At 43.1% G+C, this 8,193-nt stretch overlaps 1 protein-coding gene across 3 annotated transcripts in view; it reads left to right on the top strand.

Annotated features, from left to right (window-relative positions):
• Positions 1-8,193, top strand: part of LOC109829190 (negative regulator of systemic acquired resistance SNI1) — a 32,086-nt gene that overhangs the window by 17,313 nt on the left and 6,580 nt on the right. The gene's annotated exons all lie outside the window — the stretch shown is intronic.

Genomic DNA, 8,193 nt, shown 5'->3' with positions numbered 1-8,193 from the left:
ATGGCTCTGATACCATGTAAATATTATAAGCTGGGATTTGGAGAGAAAAGAGTTATGAGATCAAGACCTCATACACTGGTTTATATATAGTTTGAAAATAGATAATGGCTCTGATACCATGTAAATATTATAAGCTGGGATTTGGAGAGAAAAGAGTTATGAGATCAAGACCTCATACACTGGTTTATATATAGTTTGAAAATAGATACCTGGCTCTGATACCATGTAAATATTATAAGCTGGGATTTGGAGAGAAAAGAGTTATGAGATCAAGACCTCATACACTGGTTTATATATAGTTTGAAAATAGATACAAGTCTGCCTGGCTCTGATACCATGTAAATATTATAAGCTGGGATTTGGAGAGAAAAGAGTTATGAGATCAAGACCTCATACACTGGTTTATATATAGTTTGAAAATAGATACAAGTCTGGTCTCATACCCAATGTGGGACTAAACCACATTACATAACATCTCTCAACATTGAGGAACTGGTATTAGAAAAGCATGATGGTGGACAGTGCTCTAATCTTTTTAGCTTTTAGCCAGACTCATTCAGCTATGGCTATTCAGATGACTGAAGGAATATATATACTTTGCAAGTATATTATCCATCTTACCAACTCGCTTCATGAGTTATTTTAAACTCAAGTTTTGGAGGCCATAAAATTTAACACCATATAGTTTGAAATTGTTATTATTATCTTTTGTATTCCTGGAGAAAACTTGAAGAGGTTTTCTACAGACAATGTGATGATGTTTGCAAAAGAAGTGATAAGGTATTCAGTCTAAATATGAAGCTAAGTTAGTGCTTCTTTAGAATAAGAAATGCTAATGGGCATTAAAAAGCTCTATTTTGATCGTTGGGCGTGAACTGCAATGGCGTTGTGATGGTGATACTGCATTACAATTTTTCTAGAGCTGATACCAAGAAGTGCTATTTGGTTCTGATTGGTATCTAGATAATCATTACTTAAAAAAGTGGAGAGAAGTAGCTCAAGTTATGGCCCTGCCTTGGAAGGTTTAAAGGACATTATGGATGACTGACTATTTTTAATCACTGGTTAAAAAAAAAGAAGATCCTGATTCTGGACGAGGCAAAGAAACTGATTGACACAAATTTGTAGTGAGGTCCACTAGGAACTCACATGTGGTGACCGATTCTGACTGCAATGTTCACAAAACTTAAGTAAAGCCCTGGATATCTCAATTTTAGATGATAGGAGTGTGAAATGGAGCTGTGCTCTTGGTTTTACTTGGTGTTCAACCTCAAGAGCTATTGGCCCTCTTGCGAAACTCTCTGATGGCCCTTTTGTGACTCTCGTGGTTTTACCTTATCTTTTTTTTTGGAATGTTTTATTTGCAGCTCAAACCAACCCCCTTTATCCACCTTCTGTTTATGGTGATTATGTGAATCTTCCCTTGACTTCTCTCTACTCAGGAAATAATTGTTGGAATCATTCTTATTGCATAAAAGGATCTTACACGCTAGAGTATGTCAAAATTCTGTTTTATTTCTGTAAACCTCAAACTTGGAATGTGTGCATGTCCGACACAAGGCAACATGGATGTATGCTTGTGCAGCATTCATGTGTTTACATATTGCAAGAATATATACATCTTCTTGTTTTGTTCTTGTATATGAAGGCGACCATATGCATGAATCTACTTGTGATAATTTGATCAAAAGCAATTCAGTATCCGAAGGTCTTGGATGATGTTTCACTAAAGCATGTTAGCCAGCCACCTCTTTTGACCCACCAACCCAGCCCACCTCTTTTGACAAAGGGGATTTCAGTGCCGAAATATTTGAGAAATGGAAAAGAGGACGGGTCCCACAAATATTTTATTATTAGTAGCGGGTCCCATTGATAATATTTTATTTGTGCATAGTATTTCTCAAACACTATAAATAGGGCCCTCAACTCTTAAGAAAATCTCATCCCAGAAACAACTCCTCTCATAGAAGAGTAAGAGAGAAAATACAGAGAGAGATTGTGAGAGTTCTTGGAGTGTATCTGATCAAGAGAGGGTGTTCTCTTTGATCTATTCTTTTGGGATATAAAAGAATTTGGCGTCGTCGTTGTACCGTGGAGTAGCTCCGAAGGAGTGAACCACGTATATCTGTGAGTACTCTGGTTGATATTGTGCCTTTATTTTGTGTATTACGTCTTCGTTAGAGGCGTTCTTATTGGGGTGTATCCTAACAACTGGTATCAGAGCCCGACTTAGAGTATATATATCTGCTTATCGTATGCTTTGTGGCTGTCACTAAAAGTGGATCCTCCATATCAGAAAATAAGTTAGATTAATATTTACTTTTAAGGTATTGGACACTATTCACGTGTATGGTACTATTCACGTGTACAACACTATTCACGAATATGGTACTATTCACGAATACGGTACTATTCACGAATACGATACTATTTACGAATACAATACTATTCACAAATACGGGAAAGACAATTTTTCGCCATGGGATCTATAGTTGAAAAGACAACATGCTTCGAATTGAGAAGTTCAGCGGCTAAAATTTCAGGTATTGGAGGATGCAAATAGAAAACTATTTGTACCAGAAGGATCTCTTCCTACCCCTCCAAGGAGAGGCGGGGAAACCTGAGAAGATGGACGACGATAAGTGGAAGGTGCTTGATCGTAAAGCATTTGCCACAATCAGGCTCAACCTTCACCAGCATGTGACTTATAACGTCTCGCATGCGACCACCACCAAGGAGTTGATGGAGACGCTGTATGAGAAGCCGTCTGCTTCAAATAAGGTGTACCTGATGAAGAAGCTATTCAATCTCAAGATGCAGCAAGGAGCTCGCGTGGCGGACTTCTTGAACGAATTTCAGGTTGTGGTGCAACAGCTTGCTGCAGCCTGCAGTAGATCTAAAGTTTGACAACAAGATCCAAGCTCTTCTGCTACTTTCTTGTCTACCAGATTCATGGGAGAATATGGTGATGACGGTGAGCAACGCTAATGGCAATGACAAGATGAAGCTCGACACAGCGGTTGAGGCAATTTTGGATGAAGAATCTCACCGCAAAGTCTCAGGAGCTGAGGCCTCTAGCAGTGGGAGTGCTCTACATGTCGAGGCACGAGGGCGTGCACAAAGAAGGGTAGGGGACGACGAGGCCAATCAAAATCCAGAGGGAACTCTAAAGGGCCTAACCCAAATGGTTACGGTGAAGGGAAGTGCTTCAGATGCGGAAAGAAGGGTTACTTTACACGGGATTGCAGAGTTACTGTTCCAGCATCAGCAGGGGATGATCGGGCTGACAGTGCAGCTAATCTCATGCATGAGACGAATTCGGATGCACTTCTCCTATCCCTAGAAGACAAAAGTGATGCTTAGGTCATCGACTCTGACGCATCTTTTCATGCAACCTCACAACAAAAGCTGCTTTTATCGTTCGTGAAGAAAGACTTGGGTACAGTCTATCTTGACGACGATCAACCTTGCAAGGTTTCTGGGAAGGGAAATTGTAACCTCAAGATGGAGGGCGGGACCACCTTGACGCTAAATGACGTTCGGCATGTATCTGATCTCAGGCAAAATCTCATATCAGTCGGGCAACTGACTGACTCCGGTTACAGAGTATCCTTCGAACAGAGAAGCTGGAAGGTGTCTAAGGGTGCCCTAGTGGTGGCACACGGCAAACGCGAGGGGTCTCTACATCGCCAACGGGAAGATCGATCACTTGCTTGCCGCAGGACAAGCATCATCATCATCATCCGTCGACTGCATGACTTGACATCGACGACTTGCACTTGCTTGCCGCAGGACAAGCATCATCATCATCATCCGTCGACTGCATGACTTGACATCGACGACTTGGCCACATGAGCGAGAAGGGGATGCAGATTATGATCGCGGGAGAGAGGCTTCAGGGTCTGAACAAGATCGATCTAACTTTCTGTGAGGACTGCATTCTAGGCAAACAAAAGAAGGTGAGCTTCAACAAGACCGGACCGTCTCCAAAACTGCAGAAATTGGAGTTGGTGCACACCGACGTGTGGGGACCTGCGCAAGTCCCATCTGTTGGCAACTCTCTTTATTTTGTCACTTTTATTGATGATGCTACTAGAAAGTTATGGGTGTTCTTCTTGAAGCACAAGTCAGATGTTTTCATCATCTTTAAGAAGTGGCTTGCCTGTGTGGAGAATAAAACAGGTAATAAGCTGAAGTGCCTAAAATCCGATAATGAAGGCGAGTATTATAGCAAGGAGTTTGAGAACTTCTGCTCGTCCCATGGGATTCGGAGACTGAAGACCGTCCCAGGCACACCTCAGCACAACGGAGTGGCAGAGCACATAAATCGTACTATCTTGGAGCGCGTCAGAAGCATGAGGATCCATTCCGGATTGCCCAAGAGCTTTTGGGCTGAAGCTGTCAATACTGCTGCATACTTGATCAACCGTGGGTCATCCGCTGCTCTCAGTTATGGGATACCTGAAGAAGCTTGGACCGAAAAGAAGCTGAAGCTAGAACACTTACGAGTATTTTGTTATGACGCTTATGTCATGACCAATCCTGCAGACCGGTCAAAGCTTGATCCAAAGTCAAATAAGCTCTCTTTCATCGGCTATGGAGGAGATGAGTATGGGTACCGTTTCTGGGATCACGATGCGCGCAAGGTAGTGTCCAGTCGTGACGTCGTGTTCCATGAGAATGCGGTGTACAAGACCAAAGAGGTGAGTGAGAGTCAACTATCTCCCCCTTTTTTCCAGGTATTACTGACAGTGAGGACGTCGGCGAGATACCAATCAGCATAGAAGACGGAGATCAAGAGAACGTGTGGGATGCACAACAGCAGGATTCAGTAGAGTTGCCGATCGCAATTCGCAAAGCTCCAAGAAATCCAAGGGTGCCAGAGAGGTACCTTTCCACCATGAATTATCTTCTCTTGACTGACAGTGGTGAGCCAGAGAGCTATGAGAAGGTACAACAGACCGGCAAAGCTCGGGGCGAGTGGGAGTCTGTCATGGAGGAAGAAATGAAGTCCTTGATGAAGAATGAGACTTGGGAGCTCGTAAAGCTTTCAAGAGGGAGAAAGGCTCTTCACAATCGGTGGATTTATCGGGTCAAGGAGGAAATCGATGAACGGAGACGCTACAAGGCGATGCTTGTAGTGAAGGGCTATGAGCAGAAAGCAGGGATAGATTATTCTGACATTTTTGCTCCCGTCGTCAAGTTGACCACGATCCGAACTGTGCTGAGCATTGTGGCAGTTCGAGATCTTCATCTAGAGCAAATGGATGTGAAGACGACATTCTTTCATGGAGATTTGGAGTAGGAGATCTATATGCATCAACCAGTGGGCTTCGAGGAACGAGGCAGGGAGAGCCTCGTGTGTCGCCTGCGCAAGAGCTTGTATGGCCTGAAGCAAGCTCCGCGACGGTGGTACATGAAGTTCGAAAATTTTATGGAGGAGAACGGTTTTCTCAAATGTGACACAGACCATTGCTGCTTCATCAAGAGATACGGCGAATCCTATGTGATACTCTTGATTTATGTTGATGACATGTTGATTGCAGGGCCCGACTTGGCCCGCATTAAAGAACTCAAGGGGCGTCTCTCCGAGTGCTTCGAGATGAAGGATTTGGGTCCAGCAAACCAGATTCTGGGAATGAGGATCATCAGAGACAGATCAGCACGGAGGCTGAGGTTGTCTCAAAAGGCCTACATTGAGAAGATTCTTAAAAAGTTCAGCATGGAGAAAACTAAACCAGTGGGCTCGTCATTTGCGAGTCATTTCAAGCTATCAAAGACCCAAGCACCAGAGACTGCTGAAGAGCATGAGTTCATGGCCAACATACCATACGCATCTGCCATCAGGAGTTTGATGTATGCGATGGTGTGTACGAGGCCAAATATTACACAAGGAGTGGGAGTTGTGAGCCGCTTCATGAGCAATCCAGGGAAACAATACTAGGGTGCGGTCAAGTGGCTTCTACGCTACTTGAGAAGCTCGTCCGACCGTTGTCTTGAGTATGGCGGGACGGATTTGCAACTAGAGGGCTTTTGTGATGCAGACTATGTCGGGGACATAGACTCGAGAAGGAGTACGAGCGGCTACATCTTCATCTTGGGAGGTGGAGCGATAAGTTGGAGATCCAAGTTACAGGATATTGTGGCTTTGTCGACAACCGAAGCCGAGTACGTGTCTGCAGCAGAGGCAGCAAAGGAGTTACTATGGTTGAAGTCTTTTCTTCTCGAGCCTAGAGTAAGCTTTGAGAAATACTTCATCCACTGCGACAGTCAGAGTGCCATTCACTTGTCAGAGAACGACGCATTCCATGCTCGGACCAAATATGTTGATGTGAAGCACCATGCCATACGGAGATGGCAAAGCATGAACGAGTTCAAGCTTGTGAAGATTGATACGAGGTACAATCCAGCCGATATGCTGACCAAACCAGTTCCGCTCGAGAAGGTGAGGTTGTGTGCAGCCTCATATGGCCTCCGTTGAGAATGTTGAAGGCCGTGCAAGACGCCAAAGATACAAGACATCCGGATGATGCAACCAAGAGTGGTCTGAAGATACGATTGATATTCAATCAAATCTTCAAGTGGGAGATTACTGGGATGAGATTTTCTTAAGAGTTGATGGCCCTATTTATAGTGTTTGAGAAACACTATGCATAAATAAAATATTATCAATGGGACCCGTCACTAATAATAAAATATTTGTGGAACCCGCCATCTTTTCCATTTCTCAAATATTTTGGCACTGAAATCCTCTTTGTCAAAAGAGGTGGGCTGGGTTGGTGGGTCAAAAGAGGTGGCTGGCTAACAAAGCACCCTTAAAAGGAAGTGTCCAAGATCATGGCAAACAAAAAGAAGCCTCACGTGAGCTTCAGATTTTCATTCAATTCATTTCCTAAAAGTAATTATCAACATGAAGAGATAGGTTCATGCAGTACATCGTCTCAGAATGGAACAGATCTAACGTGCAGCAAGCATGAGTGTTACTGTAGGCGTCAAAAATTACCTATGGGTTCCCACACGTAGTTCAAGACAAAGAGAAGATGATGAATGATATCATCCAAGTCAAAGAACTTTTTTCTGACGACAATGAAAAGCATTAAGAGAATCGGTAAAAGCGCACAACTTAACAAATTGACGAAACACGTGTAAAGGAGAGAGCAAGCGAACCGAAGGAATGGCAAACAGCCAAAAAAAAGTCAAAAAAAAATGATAATTGGCCAAGTGACTCGCATATCGCCGAGTCACCAAATGGTGACTCGCACAGCTCCGAGTCACCACGACTATCTGGGCCTCCCAAACCTCCAAAAACACGGATTTTGATGTTATAAATAGCAGTAAATAGCCCCGTAATAACGGCGCTAATAGCGTTAGCGGTCCCTTCCCGCGACGCTATCGCCCGCTACGCTATCGCGCAATAGCGGTGACATATTACGGAATATGTCTGTTCGCAAAAGCGGCCAATAGTGTGTCATAACGGTACGGTGACATATTACGGAATATGTCTGTTCGCAAAAGCGGCCAATAGTGTGTCATAACGGTAAATAGTGATCGATTACATTCGAAATTTGCTTTTTGACTGCTATTTAAAAGCGGTTTGAGGTTTATTTTTTTAAAATTAAACTTAACCCTTACCATTACATTCCACCGTCTCCTGTGATTTTCAGCATACTCCCGTCACCTCTCATAACCTCTGGTACCTACCTTGATACTTCCTCTTACCTCCTTCACCGTGAGCTCTTCTTAGGACAGTCTTGTCACCGCTAAGCTTTTCTTCTCGAAGAAGATGACTTTTTAACTCCTCCAGTAATCTTCGGTATTACGTGATGGTTACATGTCTATTTCATGTTTAGGATATTTTTAAATCATCCAATATGTACTTTTAAATTTCTTAGATTTTTTTTTAAATTTTTTTTAGTATTTATATATACCTAAATTAGACCGCTATTTGACTTTGCGTTTTTTACCGCTATTTTGCCGCAATAGTCCGAAATAGCCTTAGCGATGCCTCGCCGCTACGCGACGCTATCCGCTATCGATAACCTTGATGTTTTATTAGAATTCTTACGTCCCAGGACCTTCCCAATTGTTCTGAAGCTATCCTTAAGGACACCTGGACGTTTATCAACTCTAGATGACGTCAAAACACTTGATCTTATCAGAAAACGTGACGACAAAAGCCTATAAATAGAAGCC

This window comes from Asparagus officinalis, chromosome 1 (genome assembly GCF_001876935.1).
Source record: "Asparagus officinalis chromosome 1, Aspof.V1, whole genome shotgun sequence".
Taxonomy (NCBI): domain Eukaryota; kingdom Viridiplantae; phylum Streptophyta; class Magnoliopsida; order Asparagales; family Asparagaceae; genus Asparagus; species Asparagus officinalis.
The sequence above is the reverse complement of the archived record's forward strand: the minus strand, read 5'-3'. Positions and strand labels throughout refer to the sequence as shown.